Source organism: Oculina patagonica, chromosome 2, assembly GCF_052425735.1.
Source record: "Oculina patagonica isolate OP01 chromosome 2, crgOcupat, whole genome shotgun sequence".
Lineage (NCBI taxonomy): Eukaryota > Metazoa > Cnidaria > Anthozoa > Scleractinia > Oculinidae > Oculina > Oculina patagonica.
Genome location: NC_135759.1, coordinates 14,936,963 through 14,948,988, shown reverse-complemented (window position 1 = coordinate 14,948,988; position 12,026 = coordinate 14,936,963). Strand labels below are relative to the sequence as shown.

General features: G+C 38.7%; 1 protein-coding gene across 1 annotated transcript in view; it reads left to right on the top strand.

The window, feature by feature from the left end:
* Positions 1-6,442: 6,442 nt before the first annotated feature.
* Positions 6,443-12,026, top strand: part of LOC144643122 (uncharacterized) — a 73,755-nt gene continuing 68,171 nt past the window's right edge. The window contains exon 1 of the mRNA XM_078502278.1: positions 6,443-6,511. The gene's annotated coding sequence lies outside the window, so the exon portion shown is untranslated. The remainder of the gene's footprint in view (positions 6,512-12,026) is intronic.

The window sequence follows — 12,026 nt, the reverse complement described above, 5'->3', positions numbered from 1 at the left end:
CTCGAAGTCAGCAATATATATGTTGCATTTTTTAATAATGTTTTTACTTATTCATTAATGACAAACACAATTTATACCATAACTGTGCGAATTCTCGCGCGCTGATTGGTCCAAAGTTATGGTCGATTAGAGTGTTGACCATGGAAAAATGTGGTCGATTTGATAATGCAAAATTATAGGATTTGATAAGTAAAAAGCCACACAAGAAATTCAGTTTTTGGCAATTGATTTACATTGTATAGTGGTAGTTACAGATTGAAACCACAAAAAATCACTTAGTACAATTGCACTTACTTTTACTACACGGTTTCACTTTTCCAGTACAATTACAATAACGAGTGAGTAAAAAAATAAACTAAGAGCGGAAAACTTTCTGTGCATTTTTTCAATTTTATTACATCATTATTTTTGGTGCAAATGTATCTTTCTATTTGATAAGTATTTGTTTTATTTTCAGTATGACACGCTTTTTATGTGGGTATTTAATAAAAAATAGCCATGATTCATTGCAATTCCTGAGTTTTGATTGGTTCAGTTACAGGCCATAGTATATGAGCTCAAATACCATTGACTACAAACAGATGTATGTGTCAGCGAAAATAGCCAGGAAGCTCAAATATCGCAATATAATCTCTAGGTGTTTTAATTCAGAACAGTTTCAGAACAGTTTAGACCAAAAATCTGCAAAAATCTCCGTGACATTTCTCCTTTAAAAAAAACAATTATTCCACTCGCGCTTGTTGGATAAAGCAAATTCGAGAAAGGTTGTCGGAAAAAAGCACGGAAGTGCACGCGACAAAAACAAAAGGTGGTCTGGGTATCCACTTGAATTTTGCATATTGGCCTAGAGGAAATGTACAAGTGGTATTTTTACACGTGAAGATTTTGATTTCCACTCAGGATGTCTTTTTCTGTAGCTTTGCTTTTTCTATCGCACGTGTTTGAGGTTTGAAAATTCTTCTAAAATTCAGCGTGGCTAAAAGTACCTTTCTTTCACATGCCCGAAGAGAGAGAAAACGTGCAAATTCGCGTTTGTCATTTCGCCATCTTGTTAGTATTCAGCACGGGCAGTAGCTCTCTTCTTCTACTCATACTGCCTTTTGGTCTTGTCGCGTGCACTTTTGCGCTTTTTCCGACAACCTTTCTCGAATTAGCTGTATGAGTTAAATTTGTGCTATGCGCCTCGTGGGCTCTCTACCATCTCATATGCAATACGTGCTCATGACATAATTGATAAATATGCTTTCTCCTGCAATCCCAATTATGTACTTTACAAATTAAAATTTAAAAAAGTGTTAAGGTCATTGCCCTGTATTGCATTGCGCATCTTTCTGCGCAGATTTCGCGTTGCGCGCGCGGCGCGCGCCTACTGGCGGCTTTTTTCTTTGCTTGTCCCGGGGTTGTCGCTTTCTCGCGGTCGGTGACCTTCATTTTTCTCATTTTTGGGTGGCGTCAGTTCTCTTTGATCATTCTTGTTTTTCGCTGCTCCGTCTCGCAGGGATGGAGGGATGGTCTCCTGCTCCCGATCTGTGCCCCCTTTTTTTTGTTCCCTTAAAGTATAACAATAGGCGAAGTTTGGTTAAAAAATTGTGTTCAGTTCTATTTCAGGGCAATGACCTTAAGGGGCGTGATCATGCCCCCCTTCCCCTGAGACCTCTGTATATTTTTAGGTGGGATTGTGCAGCTACAACAACAACATCAACAAACTTTATTTACCCTAAATATTTACAGCTGGGGCACTGAAGCCCTCACCTGATACCAGACCACGTTTGCAACCCTACACTAGACTAGACTGAAAATCCCAACCCTATCCCAGACTTTCAAAACTGTATCACTATAAGTGATTTTAATGGAAACCCATCACTTAACAACAATGTCACGATGATTTTATTCACGTTAAAGAAAGCCCCCGTCTCTTTCGAGTTTCTTTTCCTATACTCGAATTAACTTACGTACCACTTACTAGTTTCCCGGTCACTGATACCTTATTCTAGACCAAAACTCCCTGATTTCTATTTAACTGCTCGAAAACCTTACACTTTTCAGCGGCTCATGCTCATGCCTAGCTAATATATGGGGAGTCCCCCGGTTGGATAATTACAAACAGATTTTAATGGGGGCACTAGGCAAAGATGTGATATAATTAACAATTATTCCACGAGCGCGCGTTAGATATGAGATGGTAGATAGTCAACAAGATAATCTTTTCTAACGAGCCATTAAACGAGCGGACTATTAACATCTTTGTCGATAAGGCTTTTAAGTCAGATGATTTCTTCAACTTCAAACTACAGCGGACCAACCTGCTTCTTTCTTTGAAATTGCAGCAGCTAACCAACTTTTCAATTATTCAAATGGCCAGCTTTACTGCATATAGTTTAATTTTAAGCTTATTGTTGTCATGAATGCGTTCAACATTGCCTAGTTCTTGTACGGCTTTTCCCCCAGGCCTTCACGGTATTACTGGCGTCACTACTCGTTTCGGTGACCCGAACGTTGCCTAGGAACTAGGCAACGTTCAACATACATGAGCCTCTGGCTCAGATATGGAGGGCGAAATGATAGAGTTACATCATGTAAAATAAGAAATTACCGTTCAACTAAAATCTGTATCTGTTGCCTCAGTTTATTCTGTATACACTGTAATGACAAAGAATACTCCAAATTAGGGCTTTCCACAAGTTGCTCGGCAACTTTTTGGCAATTTTTTATATTTCGAGCAACTTTTTCCTTTTGGAGCAACTTTTTTCCTATCGAGCAACTTGTTACATTTTGAGCAATTTCCAGACCGAGGATCTCCGAAGATTATCCGAGTGTTGTTCAAAGGCCATACGAACGTTTCCGAAGGTTTCCGAAGTTTGCCGAATATTTTCGGGAACATCTGAAGACGTTTCAACTTTCGGCTCATTCTTTTTACAAAACTCGTCAGCAAACATGACGTCATCGATATCTTCACGTTTTTTCTCAATACCCGATTCCCTCTTTAGCGCGCGCCTGAGGGAATCACGGTAGTTGTCTTCATCAAAACTTGCGCAAGACTCAGCAACGTGCGTCTTGCGCATGAATTGATGAATACAACTACCGTGATTCCCTGCAGGAGCGTGCTATAGAGGGAATCGGGTATTAAAGAAAACCTTGTTATTTAACAAATTTTCCCCTTAATATGTTATTTAGATACTTCTTTTGCTGTAAAATTGCAGAAAACTGCTTAGAAATGTAACGCTCAAAGGGAAATTAGCGTATATCCGAGTTAACATTTAATGTAAGAAGGCAAACTGTTACACCGGGTGCCAGAGGGGTTCCGTTTTATGCGACCCATCTGTCGCGCCAACACTGCAGATAATGCCAGCCATGATAAGCGATCCAACACAACAGAGGCACAACACAAGTGCGACAAAGAACTGTCCAACCTAACTGAAAAAGGTTTTGGTAAGGTTGGCAGGTTAGCAGGAACTTACCAACAGTCGTGCTTTTATTGGTCGTCGGTAAAAAGGCAAAGGAATATATTCAGTTGATTTTTCCTTCAGTTGTTCCGCGACAAAACAGACAGAAGCTTTGATTAGAAAGAAACCTCACAGATTAAACAGAAACGGAGGAGCGCATTGAAATGGGGGGTATCGTACTCCAAGCCACGCGCATACACCCCTCGCCCCGCCGCCGCCGATGCGGAGCATCCCCCTACTCAAATTTACCAAAATATCTTTAACAACGGTGTGTCCGTAAAAGGTCTGCTGGGACAATTCATTACTAAGCAATTTAGACGATCCTGCTGGAAGGTGCTTAATGGGTTGTTCTTTAGACGTCGTAGGGCAGACAATGTATGCTCTGAAGTAGCCGATGCCAATCTTAACAGATTGCGGACCACTTCTAGTAGCGTTTTGGGAAGAGGAGTTTCGTTGAAAGTCCTTCACCATAATATCCCGCAAAGCATGATCATAATACGTATGTTAATACACAACAACTCTCTTTGGGGTTATGTGGGTCTTTATTATATTGCCTAGACCACCGCGTGCGCGATTACACCCAGGGAAGGGTGGGTAGGGATAGAAAATAATTGTACAAAGAATTGCAATGATGAGGTTACACGTGGCCTGCAGCTTATATACATGGGCTTGGCTCTTCATATATTTAATCTTGATAAACAGGTTTATCACTCACATAAAACGATTTGTTGCTTGACAAACTAATTGTATGCTGCGGTTATGATACTTTCAGTACCGAAATGTATTTACTGATTTGAGAAACGGCGTTTTCACAAGTAAAGTTATTTTTGGCCAATCCTTTTCAGGAAAAAATTAACGTTTCGATGAAGGGTGTGTTTATAACAAGAAATAGCGAAACGGCGAAAATAAGATATAACCGTTCCACTGAAATCTTAAAAAATCATTTTTCGTATTCATGGCGGCTTAGCTTGTCTCACTGCGAAATATCTGCAGATATTAATATTATTACTCCCAGTAAAGAATAACTTATATGAGTACCTCTCATTTCTATTTGCTTTAATTTGGAATAGGGCTTTCCACAAGTTGCTCGAGATTTCCCAAAAACTGAGTTGCCCGTAATTTCTCAAAAAGTTGCTCCGCGGATATCGGATATACGCGGAGACTCCAGTAATTACGTTCCACGAGGATTGTTCCAAATTCTGTTAAATCACGTACCATATAGCGAGAATTTTGGGCAATAAACCTTTCAAATAGAATTCTATATTTGCTATATTTCACATGTGAGAAAAGCGAGCCGTCTAATCAGCTTCACCATAGTTAGTAGAGGGGACACCTCTACTAACTATGGCTTCACGTACAGCGTTCTTCACATGTGAAAAATATAACCAATCAGCATCTAGAGTTGTACGACTCGACCAATCAAATCGCGAGAATTGGAGGGAACTCAAATGGTTTCCAACGAGGTCGAGGAAACAGCGAGCAGCAAGTTTGCTCTCGACGGCAGTTTATATTTTAAAAACATGGCCACATCCACTTTCCATTTCTTTGCAAAACTTTACTTTGTATAAAGAACTTTATGGAAGGCAATTCAAGCTTACAGTGGCATGCTTAGCAAAACCTTAAGAATACAGTATGGTACTGAATCCATTCTCGTACCTCGAGTCTTCGCCCCTGGGTACGAGGATGTACTGAATCAATCTGCAAAGGCGAAGTGAAGACAGACAAGTGTCGATCTTGAAGTGGAAGCGAAAGCCAGACTTTCTTCGGACAACGCATCCGCGGACTTTCTAAGAATATTCAGGCCCTCTTGGAGCTTCTTGGAAACGCCCTGGTAAAGTAAATTGCATTTTTGAATGTGGATTTACGTTGTAATTATCGTGTAAATCACCGACTCCTTGTGCGATGCGACCTGAAAGTAGGGCTTTCCACAAGTTGCTCGGCAACTTTTTGGCAACTTTTCATGTTTCGAGAAACTTTTTCCCCTTCGAGCAACTTGTTGCATTTTGAGCAATTTCCAGACCGAAGATCTCCGAGGATTATCCGAGTGTTGTTCAAAGGCAATACGAACGTTTCCGAAGATTTCCGAAGTTTGCCGAAGATATTCGAGGAACATCTAAAGACGCTTCAACAAAACTTGTCGGCAAACATGACGTCATCGATATCTTCACGTTTTTTCTCAGTTAAAGAAATTCTTGTTATTTAACAAATATTCCCCTTGTATGATATATAGATACTTTTGCTGTAAAATTGCATAAAACTGATTAGAAATCTTACCTTCGAATGGGAAATAAGCATATATTTAGAGAAATTATCTTGATTAGAAGAAGCGTTTTGGATTTTTTGGAGCAACTTTCGAGCAACTTTTATTATCAGAAGCAACTTTTTTGGCTTTTTGGAGCAACTTTTGAGCAACTTTTTGAAAAATTACGAGCAACTTTTTGGGAAATCTCGAGCGACTTGTGGAAAGCCCTACCTGAAAGGTTCTTCTTTCAAAATATAACGCAGTGTGTTTTTTTAAATAATTTTTTGTCTAGGAGAGTTTGACGCGCCAGTAATTTTTCTTTTTTTTGGTAAATAGCGATGTCCATTTTAAAGCTTTGTTTTTCTTCGCGTTGCCGCGAAATTTTAATAACTGTAACACTAAAAAAATCGCGTAAAGTTTACATTGGTTTCATTCTCGATATATATATATAATAAACGAATTAGAGCATAGCCCGGATTTTATTCAGTCATGATCACTCATTGCATAACTCATTGCATACCTTTGGAAAACGAACGAGTGAGCGTAGCGAACGAGTGAGTTTTGCAAAGTTTTTGCAACTCATGAATAAAAATCCGTACGTCGCACTTTCTATGAAGTAATCTTTATATATATTACCAACCGGGCGTTTTTCCGCGCTCCTAATGATTCCCAAGTCCAGTCCAGAATTATTTTACATTCTCGTACCGCGATACATTTGGTCAGCGTTATCAATATCAAACACAAAGAGAAAAAGAGCGTCTGTGTTGGAAGCTTGCAGAAGTGTTGGTTTTGATCGAGTAAATAGCAAAGGATTCTCCTTGAGAAGGTAAGAAAACGTTAAAGTGTAGTTTTAAAAAGCTAAAATACTTGGCTTGGAAATTGGGACTTTGCATATCAAAGCGATCGTGCGATAAAATCGATAGCTTGCAGTGCATTTTCGCTTGAGTTCAACTATGCAGTCCTATGCATGAATAATTTCCAGGTTACCGTCAGTGTTGTTCTTGAAAAAGTGAAACACATCGTGTGCTTTGTCGATTTAAAATCGTTTATCAACATTTAGTTCATCTTGGATTTCTGTGTAACAGCGATCGACGCTGTTTTGGAACCTTGCAAAGTTGGTTGGTGTCTGGTTGGGGCATAAACGTGTTAAAAGTTGATATAATAAACTCGATCTCTTGTCCTTTGGGTTCAAATCTTCACTTACTTAAACGACACAGGCAGTTGAGAAGGCTAACATCTAGCTAAGCCTAAAAGCGGAAAAATGCAACAATGCAAAAATACAACCATGCAGAAATGAGGGCTTAAACTAGTGTAGCCGGGGCTACGAAAGTGCTGGGGAATTTGGATGGGTTTACCGTCACTTCGTTCCACATCAGAATGTTTCAAAGAATTGTAAGATCGTTTTACTTTTAAAATGATGAAAACGTTTGTAATGTGCATTTGAACATTTTATATATGAAATTTGCGCACTATAAATTATTATTATTAAAATCTTTTTGATCGATGAAAATGTAAAGAAGAACTCCCTGTTCATTGTTTTTCATTCTGTAATGTGTACAAGCTTGAAACAGTGAGGCTTGAGATGCGTCGGCCGCGCTCGATGACTGTCTCTATTAGAACAGCCTTACTTAAGAAAAGACCTCTTATTTTTTTATCATTTTTCTGTTTTGATCGAGAAAGTTAGAAGCATTCAGTTGAGAATGCAGGTGGGTCAAACCTAATGCACCGAACACGAACATAAACAAACTTCACACCACGGAACGTGTGCACAAATTTTCAGCACAGAAAATAACGAGGCAAAGTGGAGCATTTTCACTAGTTTGACATTTTTTTCGAACTATTTCAAACTAAATATTTCTTTCTGACATGATGTGACTATATAGTGTGAAATGACCTGACTATTTTGTGGAACAACCTGACAGTTTGACACATACTTCAAGTACATGTACTGCTCACTTTTGAGAGGCATGGACAAATAAGCCAATTTTCTAATTATTTTGTCCCAGTTTGTAGGTTTTAGCTAAAGTAAGTGACTTTAAACAGACCTCATCCTCGGAGACCCAGGGGCAGTTTGTGGGGCAAGAGAAATGCGAAAAAGCGGGAAAAAAATAGCGCGAAACTGCCAGTTACATAAATCAGCATATAAAAGTTCTATTGACTGAAAGTGCCCCTGGGGAAAGATTCTTACCAGACCAGTTCAAAAAACTCTCTGAATACTGCCTCGTGATTGGGCAGAAAAATCTTTTGTTTTCCCTTTGTATTATTCTGCCCAATCGACGACCAGCTTGACTTCGGTCCTTTTGTACACAAAAGCCAGTGCTAGAATCGCTGCTGCACGCTTTGCACGCGTAGCTAGTCGCGATCGGCCGCTTGACACATCTGCCTGGTTTGTTCGTGAAAAATATACTCTTGTTTGGAAAAGTTTCGCCTCAAACTGTCATCAATCTTTCCGTAAAAGATCTGAAAAACATCCATTTTTATAGCAGTGCAACAAGCTGCATATCGCACACAAACTTTAATAGCTCGCAAGCAGCATTCAAGTGTTACGATTCCTGCGATCGACCACAATCTGAAGAATCCGCCGTTTCTCCGCGGGCATGGCCGTCAAACTTTCGACGTTTTCGACCAGGGGAGGCACTAGCCGAAACTTTTCCTTCCCGAGCAAATTCTCCGTTAAAAAGCAAGACAGATATAGCGAGCGAACTGGCTTTGTGTACATACTTCGTCTGCATGAGAACACAACAAAAGGACCGCAGTCAAGCTGTTCGCCGATTGGGCAGAATAATACAAAGGGAAAACAAAAGATTTTTCTGCCCAATCACGAGGCAGTATTCAGAGAGCTTTTTGAACTGGTCTGGTAAGAATCTTTCCCCAGGGGCACTTTCAGTCAATAGAACTTTTATATGCTGATTTATGTAACTGGCAGTTTCGCACTATTTTTTACCCGCTTTTTCGCGTTTCCCTTGCCCCACAAACTGCCCCTGGGTCTCCGAGGATGAACAGACCTGTACATGGCCTTTTACTTTTATTATCTCAGAATTACTAGTGTCATGTTAGCTTGACTCTCTATAAGGCAGACAGCTCTCTAAGACGGACAGATGACGGGTGGGGGGAGGTCGGAAGGTGTTTGTCTTATAGCGAGTTGACTGTTGCATGCAATTTTATCAGTTTTCCACAACTGCAAAATGAAATGTGGATAGAACTTGCAATCATAATATTAAGCAAGTTAAAAAAATATTTAGTTTAAAGCACAAAAATTCTCATCAACAGACCATTAATGCTTAAAGAATTTTTAATTTTGAATACATGTAGCCAGAAGGCCTGCAAGGCCCCAGGGTGTGAATTTCAGCAAAACACACATGGCAATTGCCTGTGTATAACATGACTAAATCATCATATTCAAGGAATTCAGCAACTTATTGAATTTGGTGCAAATGTGTTGAAGGCCCATACAATTCAAGTTCGCAAATTTTTTGTTAGTGTAATTCTGGAGAGAATACATGAAAGCCTGTCAAAGCCACCAGTCAAGGAATGAAATACACAAGTGTGGCACTACAAAACTATAAACTGGAATATTGTGCGAATATGTTTTCTAGCAACACTGGTACCTACCAGTTTGAAACCCTCATACCTGAAGAGCTTAAGGTCAATGACCTATCCATTATATCACATGGTTTAAACATAGACTGAAAATACTGGGTCAAGCCTCCTTAAGCCCAAGATTACAGCTAATTAAATTACTAGTTTAGTTTCGTGTGCACTGCTGACTAATGTATGAAAGCATGTCAAAGTCACCAAGGTGTGAAAAATCTAATGCACAACTCAGCAAAAACCACATGGCAGTTGATGCACAAGACTGTGTAAAACAAAAAAAACACAGAAGGCAGTAAAAAATCAAAAGCAAATGACTTGTGTGGGTTATGTTCAATCAATTCCAAGCAAGTTCATGCTCTCCTGGGCAACCCCCTGGCAGAGGCCCAAGCACTTGACTTTTTTCAAAAAAGAACAATAAAACTGCAGATAACTCATTCTTTATGAGGAAAAGCATTTAATATAAAGAAATAATTATCAGCTGAGCGCTTGTGCTTTCTCTCAATCATTTTTTTTTAAAGTTTAAGATATTTAAAACATATTAAGACCTAGCTTATCTTTTGATAGAAAATCCTTTAAAGCTACTGCCCCAAAAGCTTTCCTTACGTCCATTCAAATACTGAACAGCATAATCTATAGACCTGAGCTGATCGAAGACCATGCATGTTGAGTTATGACATTTTATTCAGGCACACCATCCTTACCATCACTTTTAATCTTGACTAGTGACAACAGTTTGTCAACGGTCAAATGCCAGACCTTCTTGGCTTCTGTTCAATCAAATTCCCCATTATATGGGCCTTTGTAGGGCTGGGGTTTTTGCCCAGAGATGATCTCGCTTGGAATTGACTCATCAATACATTACCGGTACTTTTGTTTATTGTGTGGTTTTTGTCTTGCATCATGTGGGCAGAGTGTTTCTGACACTAAGTACTACAATGGAAGTTTTCGCTATAGCTGACCCTCCTTTACCAGCAATTATCAAAGACTAGTGGAATGTATGGGAGGGTTCATAATTTTTGTAGAGGGAAGCTATTTTGATTTTTAGGGGGAGGGGGCTATCAAACATATCTACCAAAATGAAAGAAGGTATAAGGGGGCAAGGAGAATGAAAAAAATTCCATCAACAGAGGCCCACGATTATTGGAGGCTTTGGAGACTCGAAGCTGATAGATGACTTGTTAGACTGATGATAATGCAAGGCCAGTTACATTGTATAATGCAGTGGTTTGATGGAGATGAGAATAAATTAATTCTTACCTTTATAAAATCTCAGCATTTCTATTAAACCACTAACTGCTTTATAACTTACTGGCTGCATGTACAGCATGTGTAGTCCACATATCAAATGGCCATGATTTACTCCATTAAACAGCAAAAAATAATTTTAGAAAGCTTAAGTCTATTTTTATGATCTTTAATAGTACACTAGATCTGCATATCAAAGTCAACACATTCTGTTTATTTTTCGCATAAAATATTACTGGAATGCATGATGCCTTAATAAACCAAATGGCCATTTTTAGCTGGTTTAGAAGACTGCAATGAATGATAAGCTGTATCCTTTTATTTATGCCTCTCAAGTTGATCAAGTTAAGTTTAGATTGCAAAACAGTCTCTACTTTTGCGAATGTGCTCGGTCTTCAAACAAGAGCGAGAGGTCTGGAGCCAATGCCTCAACGTTTGGCACTTTTTCAATGACTTTAGAGAAAAAACGACTGTTTTGCAGACTATTTTAAGTTTTTCATTTTCAATAAACTATTAAATAGTAGTTTAAAGTAGTTTTGCTAAAAAAAGGCCATAATGTGGTTAATTTTGCGACTAAAAATGTCTTAGTTTAATTTTAAGGGTTTTTTGGGTGGTGGTTGAGGAGTGGAGGTCATGGTTTTTTTCTATGATGGTGGGCCATGAAAAAAAAAAAACCCACACCAAATAAGAAGGGGGCTTCCAAAAAATGCAAGGGAAAAAAACTAAAATCGACATAGCCCCCTACATAAATTATGAACCCTCCCTAAAGTTCTTTGAAAGGACTAACCCTTAGGCTACCATGGTCCATAGGCTAATGTGTAACGAGGGAAATTAGTATAATTCGGTGATTTCAGAGGAAGATAGTTTTAAGATGTTACGTTAATCAACGCTCACTGTAAAATTCAAATTATAGCTACTGTGTTGCTGTAGAGATTCGACCGGGAGTCTCGTTTAGAAAAGAGAGCGATCAATGAGTATTTTGGAAACGTTTAAGTGACAGTCATGAAATTGTAAATCAAACTGATAAAAAGATATATATGAAATAACACAGTATTATAATATGTAGCCGCATTTACTCGTCTTACCGATATAATAGAGAGTGTTCGTCCGTGAGAAAATATGAAAAGCCAACAGTAACTTTAAAGTTAAAAAACAAACGCTTGTGAAATTCTATTTTACTTTATTCAGGAAAAACTTGTATTTTTGTCAGCTGTCCTTAGTTAATTTCTTTATAAGATATTCGTTTGCACTGGACTGTGTACTTTTGTACATCTGCTCGTTCATAATTTCTTTGTTGGAAATTCGCGTTGCGGATATTCTACGTTCGTTCTATTCAAGGGAGTTTCTCTCTGCTATCAATCATTTAGTGTAACAAAGGAAATTTAGGAAGTAAGGAAGACTGTAAACTAACATTTTCCGTTCTTATTGTATCATTCACTTGGCTGCATTGTCATAGCTTTTCCACGTTGTAAAATGTTAACAATAGAAACTCACTTAGGATG